Below are 11,680 nucleotides of genomic sequence, written 5' to 3'. Positions count from 1 at the left end.
TTTTTTAAATATCATGTTGGTCCATATTTCCCAAACGCATGGTCCATACAACATATCCGGTGTAGATGCTCAGCTAAATGTTTATTTTGTTTCAAGCATATATTCTTAACTTACATTACATCAAACCACAAAATAAATACATGAACTTGAGTGTGGATGGACTCAAAAAGAGCTTTAGGTTCGAAGGGATTTATTATAAGAGAAACCTGGTCCCCTGGCTTACCCAATGCCTCTTACATCTCTAAAGAAAGACAAGACTTAATGATTTACTTGTTAGCAGCAAACCAGTTGCCGTCATGATGGTAATTGGAGTATGAATGTATAGCCTGACGAAGTTTATTTTGGTTTTCTAGATTAGGCTTCTGTTTTTTTTATTTTACTAAGCAACTCATTTATCTACGAAAAGCTGTATGGTTACGGAAAATATGAAAACAGAATAATGACTTAATAATAAACAATAATATATAACTAATACAGTTATGCTTGACCTGGGGTGAAAAGGCAATGGTAACAGAAACTATTATAACAATAAATAAAAAATGTTTATAAGAAGATTAATATTTTACACGATATGGTCATCAGATCATTTTTGTACCTTCTTGAACAGGGAAATTTCTAAAACTTATTAGAGTAAGAAAATGGAGAAAATTAAAAATTTCCCAATTATTTTGATCGTATTTCTCAGCTTACGGGAGGGCTGTAGAGTACTATCTGAAACATGTCTTTTTCCTAAATATTTTTTTGGAAAACTGACCATTTCTAAATAGCGTTTATAAGCAATTTTGAGAAATGACCGGTTTGAATAATGTTTGACCACAATTTTTGCAGGGTGAAGTTGGTTCCCCAAATCTAAAAAAAATTCAAAATACTGGAGTCGTCAGGGGAGATGATTTAATATTTATTTATTTAATTTTTAATTTATCTTATTAATTGAAGTACAATCAGTGAATGGTTCCTTCTCAAGATTTTCAAGTGTTTTAAACATTCCACGTATTTACTTATTGTATTTTTTTTTGTAAAGTTATAAATTACAATAAAAATTATATTATTTATTAGTTTTTTAAGTCATTGTTAAAATTGCTTAGTCTTTAATTATGAATTCTCTACTTAATTAACCTAGAAATGGACAATGGGTAGGGACTATATTACACCCCACAATACAGATGACAGGCTTTTAATATAAACAATATATTAGGAAACCAAGACTGGTAAATACTATGTATTATGTAGTCTTCACACAAGCCTTAGAGATTTGAAAATTTATCATCAGGGGAAGAACTCTAAAAAAATAAAATTGAGACAATAAAAACATAGAATAACCACCATCTTCTATGACCGTACTGACTGTTTTGCTTTTTTTAAATACTTTTTCTCCTTATTATAATTTTTTTTTTAATTATTACAGCTACATGCTTGCTAAATTAATCACTTTTTAACCAACCATGCCTTACGTAATTTTTATGGAACGTGAAAGCAAATAGAAGATATGAGACTTCCATAGGTATACCGATTTCACAATTTAATGCAACCTCATCTTAGAAATTATATGACAAGTATTTTTTTCCCTTAACCTATTATTATTGTAAAAATAATAAACTGGGCAAGTATTTTTTTTCTTCTTTTAAGCTCTATTGATCCATGGGGTCGATGTCATGTTGGAAAAAATGGGTTGAGGGTATCCTCTTTTTCTGCATTTGAAGAGGGAACTGAGGTTATTTGATCTTTTGGAAAGGGGTAGTCTTTATTTTGAGTCAGTCTGACGGTGGCGGGACTCACCAGGTTTGTTGATTCAAATAGTTTAGTTCTTTGTACTCAATAGAGTCTGAGCCTGTTTGTGTTTGTCTGCCACCTTTGTGACCGTAGTTCGAATGCCATATGTATGTGATCCGTTGTTGCTCTTTGAAGTGAAGTATGTCTCAGTATAGTTCTGATACTGCTGGAGCCTCTTGGCTGTTGAAGGTACTATGTTGGTCTGCATAACTGCTCCGTAGATGTTTAGATAAGTGCTGCACGCTTTTGTTGATCATTAATTCGAGGTGGAGAGAAAGAGTAGAAGTTAGTAGGTGATTAAGCTTGTAAGAGGTTAAGTCTCTGTCAAGGTACATACCCAGATATACTATGCTGCCTGCTGGTCTATTCTCGTACCCTCGTTACCTTATAGACTTTAGGGAGAGAACACTTGTTCTTCTGGAAGGAGAAAATAATACAGTCGGTCTTCTTGGGGTTAACTGTGATATTCAGAAGCCCTTCTAGTTTCTTGGTTATTTCAGTACAAGCCTTCTCCGCCTGCCGTAGAGCTGTCTCAGCATTCATTGAACTACTGTAGATGGCTATATCATCAGCATAAACCGCGACAGTAGCCTTGTCATACTTGGCTCCAACAGTTTCAGCTGTATATACTGAGAAAAGTATTGAAGATAGCACAGACCCCCAGGGTACTAGGTGAGTGGGACCTCTCTGTATACCACTTCGCCGACTAGAACCCTTAATGATCGGTGCTGCAGGACTGAACTCGCTAGTTGTGTAGCTGTTCTGGAAATTCGAAGAGGGATAAGGTCTGGTACTCGTCCTTATGCCACAGTGCTGTCCGCCATTGTTTCACTAGATTTCGGATCTGGTTGGTAAAAGAGTTTACCACCAACTTTGCCTCCTGATCTCTGGTTCTATACTATTTATTTTGCAGGGCTATAAGTTGAAGAATATTATTTGGTGGGGGACGCATAGCTGGCGGAAGTGGCATTTCTGAAGGGCATTTTAAAGTAGATTGTGGGATTCGCTGTGGAGCTTACTCAAGTAATTTTTTTTTTCGAACCCCCCTCACGAAATAAGTAATTGAATACACACATATAGATAGTTATGTATATGTATATCTGGTATGACGAAGTGGCCAAGTGGTTAAGGCGTTGGACTGCTTAAGTAATTTTTTTTTCCTGACCTCCTTTATTGAAAATATATAGACAACAATATCGATATATACATGTATATAAATATATATGTAATGGTGCCCTTCCTTTGCCATATGGCATAATAAGGGGCTGGGCCCTAGCCTAGCGGACCTATCCGCTGAGGACGGGGGGTTACAATTTCGGCCCAGGAGCCGCTGGTCGGGGGGTACAAGAACGGGGACGGCCGCTCCACTGGGGGATGAGGATGACTTCAGACTTTAGAGCCAGAAGTCCTTTCCTCGGCTAGGACGTCGAACAAGGGAACCGTGCTTTGCCACCTCCAAGGTCTCGGTGGAGGGGCGATCTCTCGGAATAGGGGATTGGCGCAGGCTTTCAGCCCATCGAAGAATTTGAGGTACCTATCGCCTAAGAATTTCAAATTAATTGAATTATTACAGTGGGATTATAAAACATAATAATGACTAATGCATGAAATGATGAATGAGGAAGGAAGTGTCGAAGGAAGTATACAGTGACGCCGAATTTCGTGAAAAGTTACCGACATATATAATTGAGATGATAAATGGGTCTGACATCGTCATATAATAATAATTAGAATTAAGCCGAAGGATAAACGTAGGAATCGGCCGAAACTTGAATTGGAGGATTGTGTTAGGCCCGAGATTTGGGTTTTAATGGAGTTAAGAGGAGCGAGGTAAGCTGGTGTGGTCGACACCTATCCTATGGATTCGCTCAACCATACTTGAGCTTTTGTGGCTAACTTTAGAGAGAGCAGCGAGGAGGCTTCTGAGTAGAGCTTAATTAACCTCTATTTAACAATTGAACTAAGAAAAATATATTTTACGCAGGTTCTCTAAAGGTATCTTTATTGCAGAGGTTCCCAAACGGTGATTCGAGGACTGCGGGAGGTTCCGGACAAAAACATTTTTGTGATAATTTGTTATTACAAATATTTTATTATCATTACTGATGTTTGTGTGTCAACCAAGAGGTTTCAACAGACTAATGTCCAATATTAGTAACACAAAATACACTTTTAAGCTACCTAATTTTCATCTATTTTTCGCGTGACACTACTATTTGCCCAAAATCGGGTTTGGGGGGGGGGTTAGCCGCACTCAGTTCTTTTTCCAGTTTAGTCGTCCGCAAACATTTATGGATTGGGAATAGACTAGCCACTTAAGACAGTCTTTTAATTTAATTTTGTTTTGTTTTTTAATGTAAATGAAGGAAACAGAAAAAAATATGACAGTTTCTAATCCTAGAGAAAAATCAAAATTAAAATGCTAAATATCACAAAAAATAACGTATATTGAAATACTTTACATTCTTATACGATACCAAAATAGTCAAGCACATTCCAACAAAACATTCGCCTTCTTAAATCTCTCTGATACTATATTTTATTTCTTCTAAATAACATTCACGTCCATTTTTAGGTTAAAAAAGTTTTAATTTGCGATAACCTTTAATAAACAGTTATTTTAAAATATCCATGTTTCCAAAATTATTCGTCAATCCATTGCTATCCTTAAAAAACATCTAATATTCTTTCATCTAAATGCTCCTGAACTCCTTTTTTTCCTTCAATTTACGATTCTTCGAATGGTCGAATTAGTGGCTTGACCATGGATTTATGGTTACATGTGAATTATACTCTTGTAATTGTTATATTACATTATAAGTTCACATCCCACATTCCACTACGGTATAGTGAATTAAGTGAGTGAGTGAGTGATTAGTTTATGCCTTCGTGAACTAATCTATGAGAATCGTTCAAAAAATAAAGTTCATTACTTTTCTTCTGTTCTCATCAAATAAAAGATCTAGGCCATAATATACACAAGGTGATTCCCAATCTGGGTACGGCAAACGAAGATATAATGTTAATTGTATATGTATAATGTATTGCATTATATTATTATGTATTCTGCAACCATATAAAAAATAAAAAGGTTTTAAAAAAAAAATCTGGGTATCGCTAGCGTAAAGCAGGGTGCCGCAAGCGTACACCAGGGTGGATGATTTTTTGATTTAGAAGTATAATCAATTTATATAAAATGGGAGCACCATCACCAATGTTTTGTCTTAGTCATTTACGGTTAGGCATAAATACATAATTTAGAAATGTTTGATGTGCCATAAATACTGGACCCATCAAGGTTGGAATAGTACTTTTTGTTTTTAAAAAGGTAACTATTATTAATAGTTTTATATAGATATCTATTATTAATGGTTTTACCTAGGTATTTATTATTAATGGTTTTACGCAGGTAACTATTACGTAATAATCTATTAATACTGTATAGTACATAATAGAGTGTCTTTGATATTTAGTGTTCTGATAAATGTACGAGCATTTAATTTGGACTGATTGTTCTTTTTCCTCTACATATTTAAGCGCTTAAAAATTATTGTGTTGTAAATGTATTTTAGCCCGACAAGGGTACCGCGAACATTTTTTAAACCTGAAAAAGGTATCACGGCGAAAAATTGCGGGACCACTGATACAAACGCTCAAAGAGAACAGCAGCTTTTTTTGGAAAATTTCTTCATAATCCGAATACACATGCATATTCGTATACGAATAGTAATTTTCAGACAGTAAAATATTCAATCAAGATGAACCGAAACGGCCTCAAGTGGATTCTTCAACATAACCAAAGTTAACAACTTTTAATAAAATTCATACAACTGTTTAATAAAAAAAAAAAAAAAAAAATACAGGGTCGTTAAAAGCAAAAGTGTGGGTGCAAAGATTCAGGTTTAAATATATAACTGAATAATTTTGGACAAAGATCAACAACCAGGGCTGCCCGCTGAGTAGTTTGGCCAAAACCCAACACCTATCATTGATTTCAGCTCTCCATGCAATTGACATAAAATGATGACTAAATATTTTTCGTGTAATATATATATATATTTAACCCTAACGCGTTATAAAGATACTCAGATACTATTGTTTAATAGATTCTTTAATAAATGAAATGGTATAAACAAAAAAAACTGATTTTATTTAAATTATTTTCTTTATAGATCAGAGGAGACACAATTCAGTAAAAGGATAATTTTTTTTATCTATATAATTCGATATATCGACATATCGATATTATTCTGTTTCATCCTGTAATATCAAATCCAAAATATTGATTTTAAACAAACAAACTGCCTTATGACTGTTCTTATTTCCTAATAAGAAACAATTAATTTTCAAATTATAAAAATCTTGAACAAAATTAATCTTATTCACATAAAAAACTATAATAATAATAATAATAATAATGGCTTAACGAACTCGAAGGTTCGATGCCGATACCAATAAACGCTCTCTGCATACATCCTTCCAGTGACACCCCTCCAAACCCAATTCCACTAAATCAGTTTTAACGTAATCCTCCCATCTATGTTTCGGTCTACCCCGAAAGTTTATCCGTTGGGTCAGTGTTTATTAACATTTTAGGGATCCGCTCGTTTGGTCATGCACATCTGTACGATATTTACTAACTTCTTTGGTATTCCCTGTTCAATCAGAGTATTATACAGCTTCTGGCGGTCAATAGAATCGTAAGCCTCTTGGAAATCTATATAAAGCTGATGAACTACCCCGTTGTATTCCAATTTTTTCTGCAAGATTTGCCTTAATGAAAAAATTTGATCAATAGTTGAACGATTTCGTCTAAAACCACATTGGTAGTCTCCGATAATTTCTTCAGCGTATTCTGTGATTCGACTAGTTAAGATTAGCGTAAATATTCTATAACATACAGAAAGGAGCGAAATTCCTCGATAGTTATTACAATCCGCCTTCGGGCCCTTTTTGTGAACAGGAATAAGTAGAGACTCATTATTATAAAGAAAATTAAATATATAAATTTAAAAAAATAATTTTTATTTGTATGTAGAAAAAAATATTCACTCTAATTTACATATAAAATACAAGATTTTGAAAATATACGATTTTTATAAAATTCCAATTTTTATATTGTAAACGGAAGGTTGGCCGTCTGGTAAAAGCAAAAATCGTCTGAGATGAAAAAGAAAAGCAATTCAAAATTAGAAGTAACTATTTGTTAATACTAACGTTTCGACCCATATTGTAGGTTTACGTCTGGGCTACTTTATCTTGACTATACATTTAAATATACTGATTTAAATAGTTGTAAATAAACAGTCGATTTATACCTAGATAATATAATCCTTCGTCGTTTAGACGTTTAGGGAGGTTTTCATCAATCAGGGAGTATTTTTTTTTTTTTAAAATGTGCATAGTTATAAATAGTTTTTGATTTTTTTGTTTAAAATTCTTTTTATATTTCACTTTAATAAATAGTAATAATTACTAAATACGTTAGTCGAAACGACAAATAGATTGAAAAATGTGTTTGTTGTTTTTCCAGAGCTAAATATCCAGAACGATAGCAACTGATGAAAACCTAAAATTTGGGTCGAAAATTCAGCTTTTAATAAATAGACTTCACATCAAAGTAAACTTGTTAAAGTCCGTAGATATAGATTTGCCTTTGTCTAAGTTATTTTTATTCAGATTTTTCGAAACATTGAGCTAACATCTGTCCATATCCCTAACATAAATCGAAAAAAAAAAAGGGAGGGGTCATCTGAAAAATTTTTACTTAAACGAGGGAATTGACTAAAATGTAGAAGACAAATTTTCGAACACTATCATTCTAATTTAGCTGAGGAAGTAAATTAGAACTGATCTAAACCGATATATTTCCAATTACGAAAAATTGTTTTTCATCTGATTTGAATTTAATACAAATGATTTCTTTCAAAATAAATAAAACCAAAAAAAAAAATTTCAATATAGCAAAGAAATTGATTAATTGAGCGAGAATTCCATCATGCAATAGGTCGGAAATAGAAGACAAAAGTAATGAAAAAAGAATTATAGCAACAAAACGAGCGGCTGTATATAAAGGCGATTTAAAACGAAAATATTGTAGAATTGCTGGCCGGCCACAATAATAAATTCTGTCGCCGGCACAACGTGCAACAAGTGAAGAACTGCTAACACCAGCAAATAGTCTGTCAAACAGAAGCTATTACTGACTAAAGCAACAGTATGTTTACATTGAAAGGAAAAACTCGTAAACATATAATTCCTGTTTCTTTTGTATTTTATATCGAGTAATGCCATTGAATTTTTTTTCTTAAATATAATATTTAAAACTATTGATTATAATTCGCAACAAATCATATTAATTTTACAGCAAAAACACAAATTCAATGCCAATTATGAATTTTAGTAATAAGTGAGAAGAAAAACATTTTAAGTAAGAATGCTTGCTACATCTAGGATTCAGTTTTAAATAATTAGTGTGAATCTGCAGGCGGAAAAATTTTGAATTACAAATTTCAAAAAGGTTACTTCATTTATTTATGAGTATGAACTTTGAACTTAACAATTTGCAACAACAGGGCACAACGAATCGCTGTACAAAATAGTGATCTTCCTTTTCAAAAATAAAACGTTAATACTGAAATTAAGTGTATGTTCCAAGACTATTTTTTCCAAAACAATATTTATGTAACCGTGATTTTTAACTGGCACAGTAGATCATAATAATAAAATAGAAAAATGCATGCACTACTTTAATCACATTAGAAACTTGAACATAATAGTTCTTTGAATCGAAATTTAGAATAGTAAACTTTCTTTCAAAATATAAAACAGTGATAATGAAACTGAGCTTCAGTTTACGTTTACCTCTGTTTTTTGCAGCATAATATATCCAATATTTAGACAAGTGATACTAATGAAGAAAAAACATGTTAGTTATATTGGATACTAAACTACAAAGAGTATTTAAATATCAATAACAAAATTTCATATAATATATAAAAATAAAAATATAATTTATAATCACCTGTCGGTGAAATATAACTGGAGAAAAAACTCCCTTGAAGTACAGCTAAACTGGAACGAATATATTCACATACAGAAGCAAATCACATTCGCCAAAAACTGTGTAGTTTTTCCTTGAAACAAGAGTACGGTAAACAATACTAAACGAATTAACACTGCATTAGTAAACAATTCACTAATCTGTGTTAAAAACAAATATCTGAACGAAGACAAATTGAACAGACGATCTGAGAGAAGAGAGAGAGAGAGAGGAGAGATGTTCACAAACCGAGACCCCAGCATGAACTGTCAAGTGGCGGGCAACACTCCAGGCTTGCCAACTGACCTCAATGCCCTTCTTCTTCAAAATACTCCATTTACAGATACGTCTCTTATAATTACAAGTTTAAATTTATGAGCGAATCAAAACTTTTTTTTTTTTCCTTTCAAATTCATAATATACCCTAATGTTCCTTTTAGCAAATATACGTCCGTTGTATATTGCAATTATCAAGGCTTTCAATAATCAGGTGATAATCAAATAAAAGTTTCCATAATAAAAAAAAAGAATGTTTTACTTGTATTCTTAACTACCTGATAAACGAATTTATTTTCATCTATTATTTTCAATGAATCATTTTAAAAAATACTTATGAATTGTTCTACTAAAAAAGTTCTTTCCCATTAATAAATAGAGCAATACATAATAATTTACTCTTATTCTCTGAGTGTTCTCAAAGCCCTTTTTTACCCCTAAACAATTTTTCACAACTGTTCAAGTATACACTACATCTTTAAAAAACTGAATATACCTCTAGAACAATATCCTCTTTCTAAGTTTTCACTCATTCAGGAATCACTGGAAGTGAAAAATAAGATAAAAGTAATAAATGCCTCTTACAATACACTATTAGATCTGTTTCTACCAATATTAATAAGGATCTTGCGTAACTGGCCACAAACTTAGACTGCATTAGAAAATAATGAAGTTAAATTCATCAAACCAATTGTAAGTTGCTGGACCTCATCCTTCAGACAGTGCAGAAGATAGATATGGAGGTTATAATAAACCTTAGAATGGAATATTAGACAAATATTCATATATTATTGTTACTAATACCAATCTTCACAACCGCATCTAATCATCTAAGGCGAGATCCACCTCAGAATCAACTCAATAATGTAATAATCATAGTGAATCATAACTTTGAAGAATGAGCATAGAACACAAGGATAATGATAAAATTTGGTATGCCTCAGAAACTCTGTTGAGCATTGGATAACATCAGGGGTGGCTTTCTCATTCAAGCGTGAACGTGATGAGCCATTATGTTCTCCTCTTCCCAAGAAATTTATTGCCCTGTTCACTTACACAATGAAAATGTAATTCTTAATGTAGAACAGGTAGTTGTATGTTCTTCTTCCCTGTTCTGTGGTTTGAAAGTCTCCTTTAATTTAAATCCCATAAAAATATGGTTCTTTCCAAAAATTCATGATCTTAAAAAAATATGTCCTAAAAAAAATGCTAATGTCACAATTTGTGCGATGCACCTGCTTCTTGGCATCTATTTTAGGTATTTAACAACTTATTCTTCCATAATAGAAATAAGTGTTACAACTCACATAAGTGGCTATCGTTTATTGTTTGTTCTAGTTTAAATTTATGAAAGATATGTTCGTATTCATCAATTTGACAAGTAAATCTTGATTGTCTGAGTGACTAACAAATTTGGGTTCCTTTTAATTGATCTTGTTTACAACTGTTTCGACTGATCGAGTCGATCTTGAATGATAGTATCATTGAAGCCTCTTCTCTCCTCAGGTACCATGAAAGGTTGACAACATGTTTTTGAATAATAAATCTTCAAATTTCATGGACTCTCAAAAATTCATTATAAATAAATCAATAAAAAACAATTAATGGGGGAATAAGCTGCTGATAGTTAGTAAATAAATTATTTTGTATCTATTGTTTTCTCACAAATGTGAGACCTTGGGATTACTAACAAAAGAATACAACTTCTTCTTGTCAATAGGATTACATAAGTATGTTTAGACAAAAGTGACAAAACGTCAAATGTTATGGTAATTACATGGTTCTTTTAGCTTCCTACAGAACCTTTTCAGAAAATTTGTAAATCATGTTTTAAAACTCAGTTACTGCTAAGAGAATATGTTTACCGTCTTGGGATGTTATTTACAGTATAATACAATTGAAATTGAAATTACTTATGATTTTAAAGATAATGAGAAACTATTCAGAAATAAAAATTTGATTTTTAAACTTGACAAAAAAAATTTTTTTTTAGGTCATATAAATTGAAGGTACAAAAATTCAAAAATCTAGCTGAAGGTGCAAATGTACTTCATACCATTAGATGAAAATAATTTGATTAGCAGTTTTGTCAATTGAATAAAACAATGATGGAAATAAAACTATAAAGGATTATAATACGTAAAATGTGTAGGTAAAGACTTCTATTAAGTGAAACCGAAATAAACTGGATTCTATCTCTAAACAGTCATTGGCACACAAAAGAAGATGATGTAAAATTGTTCAAACAGCTTACTACTCTAAGGAATGTAGCTTAGAAATCTCATTAAATAAACATTATCTGTTAATATAAAATATAGAAACTTAAGTTCTAAAGTACAAGAAAAAACAAAAATCCTATTTTTATTTTTTAAAATTTAATATGACATATTAATTATGGTGATTCTTTCCTCGTCTTGCTTCTGATTTTCTAACAAATTTCCTAGAAAAGATATCAATATTTTGACCAAAACAATTTGATTTGAGAAATTTAAAATATTTGTAGGAGATATTTAAACCTTTTTGTTGCTTAAAGTAAAATATTTAAAACACTAGCACTGTACAAGTACAGTTGAATCTTTATATTTATAGGTG

At 31.9% G+C, this 11,680-nt stretch overlaps 1 protein-coding gene across 5 annotated transcripts in view; it reads right to left on the bottom strand.

Annotated features, from left to right (window-relative positions):
* The window catches only part of tws (protein phosphatase 2 regulatory subunit tws), a 329,624-nt gene extending 320,562 nt beyond the window's left edge, over window positions 1-9,062 (bottom strand). For 2 of the 5 annotated variants that reach the window (XM_067048566.1, XM_067048571.1), the window contains exon 1: window positions 8,795-9,061. The gene's annotated coding sequence lies outside the window, so the exon portion shown is untranslated. Of the gene's footprint in view, window positions 1-8,794 lie in introns of all 5 variants that reach the window. The other 3 variants (XM_067048568.1, XM_067048575.1, XM_067048574.1) reach the window with 3 other exon arrangements.
* Window positions 9,063-11,680: the final 2,618 nt, after the last annotated feature.

This window comes from Halyomorpha halys, unplaced genomic scaffold (assembly GCF_000696795.3).
Source record: "Halyomorpha halys isolate HHAL.00 unplaced genomic scaffold, Hhal_1.1 Scaffold61.1, whole genome shotgun sequence".
Classification (NCBI taxonomy): Eukaryota; Metazoa; Arthropoda; class Insecta; order Hemiptera; family Pentatomidae; genus Halyomorpha; species Halyomorpha halys.
The sequence above is the reverse complement of the archived record's forward strand: the minus strand, read 5'-3'. Positions and strand labels throughout refer to the sequence as shown.